This window comes from Haematobia irritans, chromosome 2, assembly GCF_050003625.1.
Source record: "Haematobia irritans isolate KBUSLIRL chromosome 2, ASM5000362v1, whole genome shotgun sequence".
In the NCBI taxonomy this organism is placed as follows: Eukaryota; Metazoa; Arthropoda; class Insecta; order Diptera; family Muscidae; genus Haematobia; species Haematobia irritans.
Window position 1 is genome coordinate 123,951,231 of NC_134398.1, and position 12,492 is coordinate 123,963,722.

Genomic DNA, 12,492 nt, shown 5'->3' on the forward strand with positions numbered 1-12,492 from the left:
GTGGCTGTACAAAATCTGATGGCAGGTGTCAAGCGTGAGGCCCGGCAATTCGGATTTGGAATATTTTTCCTGAATTTTATACTAATTGAACTTGAAAAAGAAATTTAATTTGATTTTTTAAATAAACGATTTCACAGATTTACACGCGTTTTCCCTTGACCAAATTCACCTTTTAGGAGAATATCTGTCATAAAACTAGTAACTCGCTACGACGACGAGTTTGCAAACGAAACTATTATATTTGATTCATGGTAGTGGGTATTTAAGATCGACCAGGCCGAACTTACTGCTGTATATATTGTTTATTTTGTATACCCTCCACCATAGGAGGGGGGGGGGGGGGGGGGGGTATATTAACTTTGCCATTCCGTTTGTAACACATCGAAATATTGCTCTCAGACCCCATAAAGTATATATATTCTGGGTCGTGGTGAAATTCTGAGTCTATCTAAGCATGTCCGTCCGTCCGTCCGTCTGTTGAAATCACACTAACTTCCGAACGAAACAAGCTATCGACTTGAAACTTGGCACAAGTAGTTGTTATTGATGTAGGTCGGATGGTATTGAAAATGGGCCATATCGGATTACTTTTACCTATAGCCACCGTGGTGCAATGGTTAGCATGCCCGCCTTGCATACACAAGGTCGTGGGTTCGATTCCTGCTTCGACCGAACACCAAAAAGTTTTTCAGCGGTGGATTATCCCACCTCAGTAATGCTGGTGACATTTCTGAGGGTTTCAAAGCTTCTCTAAGTGGTTTCACTGCAATGTGGAACGCCGTTCGGACTCGGCTATAAAAAGGAGGTCCCTTGTCATTGAGCTTAACATGGAATCGGGCAGCACTCAGTGATAAGAGAGAAGTTCACCAATGTGGTATCACAATGGACTGAATAGTCTAAGTGAGCCTGATACATCAGGCTGCCACCTAACCTAACCTAACTAACCTAACATAGCCCCCATATAACCCGATCCCCAGATTTGGCTTGCGGAGCCTATAAGAGAATCAAGTTTCATCCGATTCGGCTGAAATTTGGTACATGTTGTTGGTATATGGTCTCTAACAACCATGCAAAAATTGGTCCATATCGGTTCATAATTATATATAGCCCCCATATAAACCGATCCCCAGATTTGGCTTGCGAAGCCTCAACAAGAAGCAAATTTCATCCGATACGTCTGAAATTTGGTACATTTTGTTGGTATATGGTCTCTAACAACCGTGCACAAATTGGGCCACATCGGTCCATAATTATATATAGCCCCCATATAAACCGATCCCCAGATTTGGCTTGCGGAGCCTCTAAGAGAAGCATATTTCATCCGATTCTGTTGAAATTTGGCACGTGGTGTTAGTGTGTGGCCGCTAACAACCATACCAGAATTGGTCCAAATCGGTCCATAATTATATATAGCCCTTCTATAAACCGATCTCCAGATTTGACCTCCTCCAAGAGACTGCGGATCTTGGAGGAGCAAAATTCATCCGATCAGGTTGAAATTTGGTACATTTCTCTAGTGTATGGTCTTTTTCGATCTATATTATATATAGCCCCCATATAAACCGATCCCCAATCACACAAAAATCACGATTGCCACTCGATTGTCAAAATTTTATTGCCATAGAAAATTTTGTCAAAATTTTATGCTTCTATAGAAAATTTTTTCAACATTTTATGTCTTTAGGAAATTTTGTCAAAATATAATTTCTATACAAAATTTTGTCAAAAATTTATTTCATATTTGTTGTTTTGATCTCAGCTTTAAAACCATTGTGTTGACTAAACTACAAGAGTAGCTTAACCAAGAGAGGAAAAGAATGTTTGTAAAATTTATTTGGGCAAAGCCCTATAGACTGCAAGATGGTTGGATGGACGCACGTTTCGGAATTACCACATTAAGAGAAAGCACGCTCAAAATAAACCCAACTGCAAATAAACTGCACTCAAATCGATGATTTGATGGTGGCAAAGGAAAAGAGAGATGTTTGTATGAATTTATTTCGGCATAAGCCGGCTATCATGTAAAACCTTTTTTCGGAAGGTTCAAGTGTGGTTCATTGTTGGGTTTATTGAACTGCCTGAATTTATTCTGATAATTGGTTGATAGATTTGCGGCAAGTAGAGGATGCTGATGAGGAATGTGGTAATTCCGAAACGTTCGTCCATCCAACCATCTTGCAGTCTATAGGGCTTTGCCCAAATAAATTTTACAAACACTATTTTCCTCTGTTGGTTAAGCTACACTTGTAGTTTAGTCAGCACAATGGTTTTAAAGCTGAGATCAAAACAACAAATATGATTACAGTACAAACCAACAATAAAAAAACAAAACACGAAAAATTTAGTTCTATAGAAAATTTTGTCAAAATTTTATTTATTTTATTTATTTTATTTCTTAATTCTTCTTTTATTTCAAAATGTTATTTCTATAGAAAATTTATGAAGCATTTCATAGTTGGAGAGGAATATTTTGCAAGATCTTCCAAATTATTAAGAATTCTACCAATCTACCAAACAGTAAATATTTCTTCCGTATACGAGTATATACCGATCAAGAACTGAATATATACGTATTTAATCGACCTTTCTTTTGTTTACTATATATCCCGCCTGGACTAGCTTACAGTTGAGAAGATGATGTTAAGAAGTTTTAAGATGCCTTGCCATCAGTCGCAACCCAAGTAATTTAATTGTGGATGACCGTCTTTAGTAGTGGAGGGTACATAAGATTCGGCCTGGCCGAACTTACGGCCGTATATACTTGTTTTTTTCTTAGTCTTACCGGCTAAGATTTCGGACGAAGTAAGAAACCGAAAACAGGTTTTTAAAAAATTTGGATTTTCGGATAAACCGAAAAACTTCATTAAAACAACAATACAAATCCGTAAATACAACAAAATGTTTCGTTATTATAACTAATATTCTGTTAAACAATGAAAATATTCGTATTATAAACGAGGAACAATCATCACTTTCGACATCTATTTTTTTTTCGAGGTCGAAAAGCAGCGAAAAGGAGCGTGTATGGAGAATGTGCCGGATATGAATGCATGGAAATTCCCCACCATGTCCCCAACTCAAACATTTCGCCACCATTCACGGAAAAATATGCCCAATACAGGCAACTTTGGTCTCTATATTCAAAAGAGATAAACAACAACTTTGCATTAAAGTAATTGCTCTAATAAGTTTTTTTTTTTATTAAAATTCCTATTTCATTAAAATTACAGTTGCAACTACTTTGAGCAGTATTGCATAGAATATTTAAGTCACTGTAGCCCAACTTGAAGTATTGGCTTTTACACACGGAATACAACAAAACAAAGTGAAATTACCAACTAACCGGTGAGTTGATATCCACCTTCAAGTCCATTCTGTCAAAGATTATAGATTTGAGGAAGATGGGAGATTGGCTTGCGTCATACCAAATGTTGCATTTACCAGATTAGTTTAATACATGTTTGTATTCTTTTAGTTGTTTATCGTTTTTATTTTTTAAATGAAAAATTTAATTTTCTTAATGTTAAATTTTAGACAACAACAAAAAAAATACATTTTCCCCTTTATAGAAATTTATTTCGTGCTCTTAATTTCTTTTTATTTGTATTTTAATGCTATGTCAATACTTGTCGTATATGCGTTTGGTTCGAGTATTAAACTAATGTGGTAAATGGTTTGATGTGCTCAGTAGCCAATCTCCCATCTTCTGTAATCTATAATCTTTGCATTCTGTATGGGACTAACTAAAATGTGAAGGAAAACAACAACAAATACAAAGCATCCAACCACAACATTGTCATCATCATCATCATTATCACGATAAATTGTTACTTAGCGCATGCAAATAATGAGCAATAGTAAATTGTACTCAAACATCTGTACAAGTAAACCATGAAGACATACATGTATGAAGACCAAGAATAAAATCGCATATCTCTCATTTGTTGTAAATCGACTTAAGTTTGAGAGAGTTTGGTTGTGTTATTGTATGAATTGGTTGGTGTGATGTATCATTCCTAATGACTTGGTTGTATTGTAAAATTCCTTACAAGAGCGATGATAGTGAGAGCAGCAAGGATTGCTGTCTGTGGTAAGATGATACTTGAACTGGGGACAATGATTATGATGATGATGGTATTTTTCCCAAAAGTTTTTGTCCGATTGTATGATGGACGACAAAGCGCAAGAGCAAAAGACCATGTGTCCTTCTTGTCCATTGTCTTTTTGTTTATTTGTTTCAATGAATATGAGATGGTATGAAGTGACGAATTTAAGCCTTCCGTAATATTCTCCCGGTGCAATGTGGCCAGATTTTTTAGAGAAGTCTTGTGATAATTTCTAAAATGGGGAAGAATAACATGTCAAATATTTTGAATATTATGTAAGCTAATGTAATTTAACCCTTAACCCTGCGCACTGTATTTTTTAAAGTAGAACCAGCAAAAATTCTTACGTCTTAAAATTTTGACCGAATTCTATGAAATCTAGTTTGCTAGTTTTAATACTATGTTTTTCCGGAAAGTTTGTAATACTTCTGAGTAATCTGCAGTCAAAATTTAAAATCAAAATTTGACAGAAAATTCAAGAATTCAAAAACTACAAATTGGAAGTTAAATAATATTTACCAGAGATGAAAGTAAAGTTAGTAAAAAAAAACGGTGTAATGTAAAAATATCTCTACTAAAATAAAATTGTTTATTTGTAAATAAAAAGTTAGTTTACACACAGAGAAGGAATATGACCAAACATGTTTCAAGAGTAAAATGTTATTTTTGGATGATGACCATGTAACATGTTTCTCGCAAAAATTTTGTTTTCTCGCCAAACATAACATGCTCTCCGAAAACAGATTAATCATTTCCGAGAAAATAACATGGTTGCGACGAACATATTACATGGCCACCATCCAAGAATGACATTTTGCTCTTTAAACATGGTTGAGGTGATCATATTCCTTCTCTGGGTGTAATGCGCAATGTATTTTTTTAAGATACAACCACTACTTTTTTCAAAAACAAACACATAGAAAAATTTTTTAAAAAATGTGGCATGCAGATGTTCTTTATTACCATTTTGAATATTATATATTTTTTCGGAGGAATCGGTGATCTTGTGCATTTAAGGGTTAATCTACAGTTGAGTAAATATGAGTAAAAGATTAAAATGCGATACACAGACAAGGTTAGGTTAGGTTAGGTTATGTGGCAGCCTGATGTATCAGGCTCACTTAGACTATTCAGTCCATTGTGATACCACAGTGGTGAAATTCTCTCTTATCACTGAGTGCTGCCCGATTCCATGTTAAGCTCAATGACAAGTGACCTCCTTTTTATAGCCGAGTCCGAACGGCGTTCCACATTCCAGTGAAACCACTTAGAGAAGCTTTGAAACCCTCAGAAATGTCACCAGCATTACTGAGGTGGGATAATCCACCGCTGAAAAACTTTTTGGTGTTCGGTCGTAGCAGAAATCGAACCCACGACCTTATGTATGCAAGGCGGACATGCTAACCATTGCACTACGGTGGCACAGACAAGAATACTACATTCCCCTGAAATGAAATTTTACGCGAACATTTTTGGGACAAAAATTTTTTTCTCCTCATCCAAAAATAACTTTTTACTCACATTCCTTCTCTGCGGGCACTCGACTACTGTTCCATAACGGAGCTTAATTGCTAAAAAAATTAATTAAGTTCATTGATGCATTGTTGTTGAGTAAATCCACGTCGAAAGTTGTAAAAAATGATCGCACAAAAATATTCACCATTTAATTCCTTTTTTGGCGAAGTGAATCTTTTAACCTTCAAATAACATTCAAATTTCAAAATGCTTTACGGCAGAGCTGTCAGTTGGCAGATTGTTGCACAATCCTGAAATATAAAAAGGCTGCCCTCGAACAGAACAATATTGTAGCAAATTAAAAGACTTTTTTGTGTGAAAACTCCTTGCCCTGAGCACAATATTAAGGGAAAAGTATGAGAGATGTTTGAGTCATAATCGATTTTTACTCAAATTCGACCACGTTTATTTATTATTTATAGGGTACTGGATATATAATGAAAGGGATTATTTCTGAGCATTTTTTACAAGTTTTTTCCGTTTAGTTTTTTTTTCGAGATAGAAGGACGGACAACGTTAATACGAGACCGAATTCGATTCTAAGACGATTGATATAATATCCGGCTGCTTCCTCGAGGAGTTACATACTAATGCACAGACTTATTATCAAACAAGTAAGTAAATTCGGGCGGGGCCGACTATATTATACCCTTCACCACTATGTAGACCAACATTTGTGTTACCATCTCAACTACTTCAGATTTGCTGGGAGCAGATACAAATACTTATAATGGAGACAATTTTTTGTACTTCTACAAAATCTCTAGAATTAAAATTGAAATCGGCTAACGTCCTGGAATGAAACACAATGTTAAAAAAAAAATATATGAAATATGAAACGAGAAATTTGGAGGCAATTGTACAAAAGAGCATTTGCGATTTATCAGGTGATACTTATGTATTCGAGATATAGGACAATTTGAGTAACATTTACAATTTTTGCTACTCAGCAGTGACGATTGTACAAGGATATTGGTTAGATCTTGCCAAGATATGTGGTCAAGTGTGGGTTGTGTTATATTATTTGGTCAAGTCGGGCGACTTGGAGCCTCATTTAAAACTCAACCGTTCTGTGGAAAGTCAGGCATTACAGTGTGTAGGATATGACTAAGATATGGGGAAATTATCACATAATTTTGTGTAAAGTGTGGGAATTTTGACCATATTTGTATAAACCGGAAAACCGATATATGGAGGCTTTATCTAATTCTGAACCAAATTAGATCAAACTTGACACACTTAAATATCATATTAAATATATTCTCCGTGGAAACTATGCAGTCAATTGGAGGAAAATCCCATTGAAAATGGGTCTAAAATATGAAATAGTCTACCATATTTTCCCAACTCTGGTGTACATATAACGGGAGCTATATATAATCTGAACCGATTTCGACTAAATTTGGCAAGCATAGTTAGAATAATAATTCTGTTATCTCTGCAAAATTTCACGTAAATGGGAGTTTAACTTTGGCCCCCGTAGTCATTTGAGTATAAATCGGGCGAAAGATATATATGGGAGCTATATCTAAATCTGAACCGATTTCAACCAAATTTGGCACACTTACCGATACTGTTAAACGTACTCCTTGTGCAAAATTTGAACCAAATCACGGCAAAACTCTGACTTTTGAGGCCATATAAGTGCAAATCGGACGAAAGATATATATGGGAGCTATATCAAAATCTCAACCGATTTCAATCACATTTACCAAGTATTGGTAGAATGTCAATTCTACTCTTTATGCAAAATTTCACGTAAATCGGTAGTAACCTTTGGCCTCTGTGGTCATATGAGTCTAAATCGGACGAAAGATATATATGGGAGCTATATCTAAATCTGAACCGATTTGGCTGATATTTTGCAAGTTTTTCGAGACTCATAAAATATTCGGATGTACTGAATTTGAAGAACATCGGTTGATAAATACGCCAATTATGACCAGATCGGGGATAAATATATATGGCAGCTATATCTAAATCTGAACCGATTTCAACTAAATTTAGCACAATTAACGATACTATTAAACGTACTCCTTGTACAAATTTTTAATCAAATCAGGGCAAAACTCTGGCTTTTGAACCCATATAAGTCAAAATCGGACGAAAGATATATAGGGGAGCTATATCTAAATCTGAACCGATTTCAACTAAATTTGGCACAATTAACGGTACTATTAAACGTACTCGTTGTGCAAAATTTGAAACAAATCAGGGCAAAACACTCGCTTCTGGGGCCATATAAGTCCAAATCGGACGAAAGATATATATGGGAGCTATATATAAATCTGAACCGATTTAGCTGATATTTGGCAGTTTTTACGGGACTGACAAAACATTCAGATGTTCAAAATTTGAAGAACGTCGGTTCATAAATACGTGAATTATGATCAAATCGATGATAACTATATATGGCAGCTATATCTAAATCTGAACCGATTTTTGCCAAAATCAATAGCGATTGTCTTCTACCCGAAGAAAGACGTTATGTCAAATTTGAGGACGATCGGACTTAAACTGCGACCTGTACTTTGCGCACAAAAATACATGAACAGACAGACAGACGGACGGACAGACAGACAGACAGACCGACATCGCTAAATCGACTTAGAATTTAATTCGAAGACGATCGGTATACTAAACGATGGGTCTCAGATGTTTCCTTCTTGGCGTTACATACAAATGCACAAACTTATTATACCCTGTACCACAGTAGTGGTGAATGGTATAAATATCTTCCCAAATGAAATTTTAGGCCATAGAACAATAATTGGGTTTTGTTTTTCCAAATTTAATAAAGACTTGCTATTTTTTTTTTTAATTTTCTGACTAATTGCACCTTCTCTTTATCGTTCTCATTTGTGTAGCTCTCACCAATCAAATATTTTTAAGTTTTACCGTTTACACGGAAGAAGAATCGAACCTCGAACAATTCGTTGCGTAAGTCATGTATGTACAGACCGGTAAATAATGCACACACTAGCGCATCTGTAACAAACAACTTTAGTTGCAGACGTCTGCAACTGAGCATCAGTATATACAGCAGTAAGTTCGGCCGGGCCGAATCTTAAATACCCACCACCATGAATCAATTATAATAGTTTCCTTTGAAAGTTCTTCGTCGTAACGGATTACTTGATAATATATTGAATTATTTGCCATAAAATATTCTCCCAAGCAGATCAGTTCAACCAGAACGCTTCCCGAAGATAAATTTAAAAATTCTACCTATGAAGACTAGATCAGATTCTGGATTCAAAAGATCCAATTTTGTTAGAGTTTTAGAGGAATCATTATCATCTCGTGTAAGTGTGCAAGAAAATGATTAAATAACGCCTTGATCTAAAATCTGTGACGAGAAGTAAAATCTGGAAATTTTACATTCAGTTTCATTGCCACTGCGCCTTCAATATCGGTCTATATGGCGGTTCTAGAATCTAGACCCCAAATTGGAGGGCCGGTTATTAAGGGGGCTATATCAAAACCTGTACCGATACACAATATATTCAACACACCTATTTATAGTCCTAAAAAACCTCCAGATTTTCAATTTCAGGCAAATTGTATAAAAACTACGGTTTCTAGAAGCCCAAGAAGTAAAATCGGGAGATCGGTCTATAACATATACAGCACACCTATTTATAGTCCTAAAAAACATCCAGATTTTCAATTTCAGGCAAATTGTATAAAAAAGTACGGTTTCTACAAGCCCAAGAAGTAAAATCGGGAGATCGGTCTATATGGGGGCTATACCAAAACATGGACCGATAATTGACATTTTCGGCACACCTATTTATGGTCCTAAAATATCTCTAAATTTTTAATTTCAGGTAAATTGGATGAAAACTACGGATTCTAGAAACTCAAGAAGTTAAATCGGGAGATCGGTCTATATGGGGGCTATACCAAAACATGGACCGATAATCGTTTTCCACCTCTTTATGGTCCTAAAATACCTCTAGATTTCTAATTTCAGGCAAATCGGATAAAAACTACGGTTTCTATAAGCCCAAGACCCCAAATCGGGAAGTCGGTTTATATGGGGACTATATCAAAACCTGGACCGATATAGCCCATCTTCGAACTTGACCTGCCTGTATACAAAGGACGAGTTTGTGCAAAATTCCAGTACAATAGCTTCATTATTGAAGACTCTAGTGTGATTACAACAGACAGACAGACGGACATGGTTATATCGCCTTAGAATTTCTCCCTGATCATGAATATATATGCTTTATATAATCCGAAATCGATATTACGATGTTTTACAAACGTAATGACAAACTTATTATACCTAGGTTAGGTGGCAGTCCGATGTATCAGGCTCACTTAGACTATTCCGTCCGTTGTGATACCACATTGATGAACTTCTCTCTTATCACTGAGTGCTGCCCGATTCCATGTTAAGCTCAATGACAAGGGACGTCCTTTTTATAGCCAAGTCCGAACGGCGTTCCACATTGCAGCGAAACCACTAAGAGAAGCTTTGAAACTCTCAGAAATGTCACCAGCATTACTGAGGTGGGATAATCCGCCGCTGAAAATCTTTTTGGTGTTCGGTCGAAACGGGAATCGAAGCCACGACGATGTGTATGCAAGGCGGTTATGCTAACCATTGCATCACGGTGGCTACGTAGGGTTGTCAGATGATGGTTGCCGAAATTCGGTACGTTGTGCCGTACATTCCGGGATTTGTTGGGACAAGCAAAAACAGTCACATTTTTTGAAAATACTTGCCAATATTTTATGACTTGGTAAATTTGTATAAACGCCATGGCGTAGTCGTTATTGTCTGCAGACTTTGGAATTTCTAAATATGGTGGAGCTTCTGAAACTTTCTCCCAAGATGGCTGCGACGATTTTATATCAAACTTTTTTTGGAAAATTTGTTTTTTAAAAAAACGGAAACCTAAACTCATATTTACTGGCATATTACTTTCGGTTTTGACTAACAAACTTAAGGTCTGAGATGACAATCGCTGCTTCTTATGTAGTGACGTTCGATACTGGGAATTTGGATATCGCAATGGACATGTTTTGGGTATATTTCGGATCAGAGTTGGGGATTGTTATAGTGTCACTAAAGAGTCTATGGCAGTAATAAGAATAAAATCAAACTTTGAAATGTTGGCAGGGAGTATAGACTTGACTTATAATTTGTAAAAATGCATTTCGCAGAAAAACGTGAATTTGAATTTGCGTATATTTACTGCTCAAGTGACAGCTGATGATTCGAAAGACAGTGATTTGATTTGTTTCTCATAGTGATGAGCTTGAATGAAATGGTACAAATCTGACAGACAAATTTGCATTTAAAAAAGTATGAAAATCCATAACCAACGAATTTTTTGAAAGCGCTTTAATTTTAAGTCGTTTTCTTTCCTTAAAAATAAAAAAAAAAATTAAAACATATGCCTTGAATAATTGAAATTCCGGGGATTTTTGAAAAAATTTGTGAAAGATTCGGGACACGTCCTGGAGACGAAATTCCGAGACAATCCAGACGAATCCCGGCCGTCTGGCAAGCCTAATTATACCCCATCACCATTCTATGGTGGTGGGTATAAAAACGGAAAAGATTCCCGCTGTTCTGTTTCACGATAATAAACAACAACAATTTGTATTGGCAAATTTTCGTAGATCGTGTTTTACTGCCGTATACCTATCAATCGCCTTATTACATTCTCCAAATCTGGCATCCTTTAAAAATCCCCACACAAACATCTACGTGGAAAAACTCAGGAGTCGCGGAGAATAAATGTGTGTAGTGTTTTTACTCCAAAGTATATTTGCTTAGTATGTGTAAAGTTGTGCGTTTGGATGTGTGTGTGTGGCCAGCTCACATACGCCATCAAGTGCGAATAGTTTTAGTTAAGCTTTCAGTTACTGTTTGCCCATGGTCGGTCGTGGTATCATACAAGAGGTTCGAGTATTGCCGACTACTATCAATGAGAATTTCGTGGGGGTCGTAATGTTTTGCTAATTCACTCGTGTGTGGATTGGGGGTGTGTGTTTTTTTTTGTTTTTGTTGGCCATATATTTGTTTTGTTTTGCTTCAAAACAAATGAGAGCCTAAGTGCGCCGGTGTGTGAATGTATGGGTGTAAGGCAACGTATGTGTGTGTCCATATGTTCATTATCAATTCACTCTTGGATAAAGCCCATCATGACTATGGCAATGATTATCTTCATCATCAGTATGGTCACTGTTGCCAATCATTATCTTTGTAATGATGTTGCGCTGCCAAACATCGTCATCACACTCTTCATTTGCAGTTATTGAGAATGTCGTGTGCTCAATGCCTCACCCTCCGCCCCAACCCCTTAAAACCAACAAAACTTTTTCTTTTGTGTTTTTGGCAATGATGGTAACTTTTGTTTGTTGTCTGTTTTAGTTGGTTGGGCCCACCATGTGTGGTAGTTTAGTGTAGTGCCTCTGGATAGATGAATGGCTGGCCTGGCATGGTTTGGTTGGTGTATGATGATGATGATGATGAGTGTTTTAGTTGCGAGTACCACCCGTCCAGACCACTAGACAGCAACGGAAAACGGACAAAGCACACAACGAAGCTTTAACTGCAAATCAACTGTTTTTGTTTTTCTTTCATGTGATTTGTGTGTGCTTTTGTTTTGTACTGTCATCGTCGAACATCTTCTTGTTTTTGGCGAGTAAGACATTTGCGCGCGTGTGTGTATGTGTGGGATTATTTGCAGTCAACCGACGACTATTGCTCTTCTACTATGGCCCATAACGTTGACGCCAGCACTAGCAGAGCAGAGCTCGCAACGCAACAACAATGATTTCTTACTGTGCTTGTTACGCCGTAATAACAAATAATCAAAATCAGTACGCTTTTAGCAATCAGGCGGGT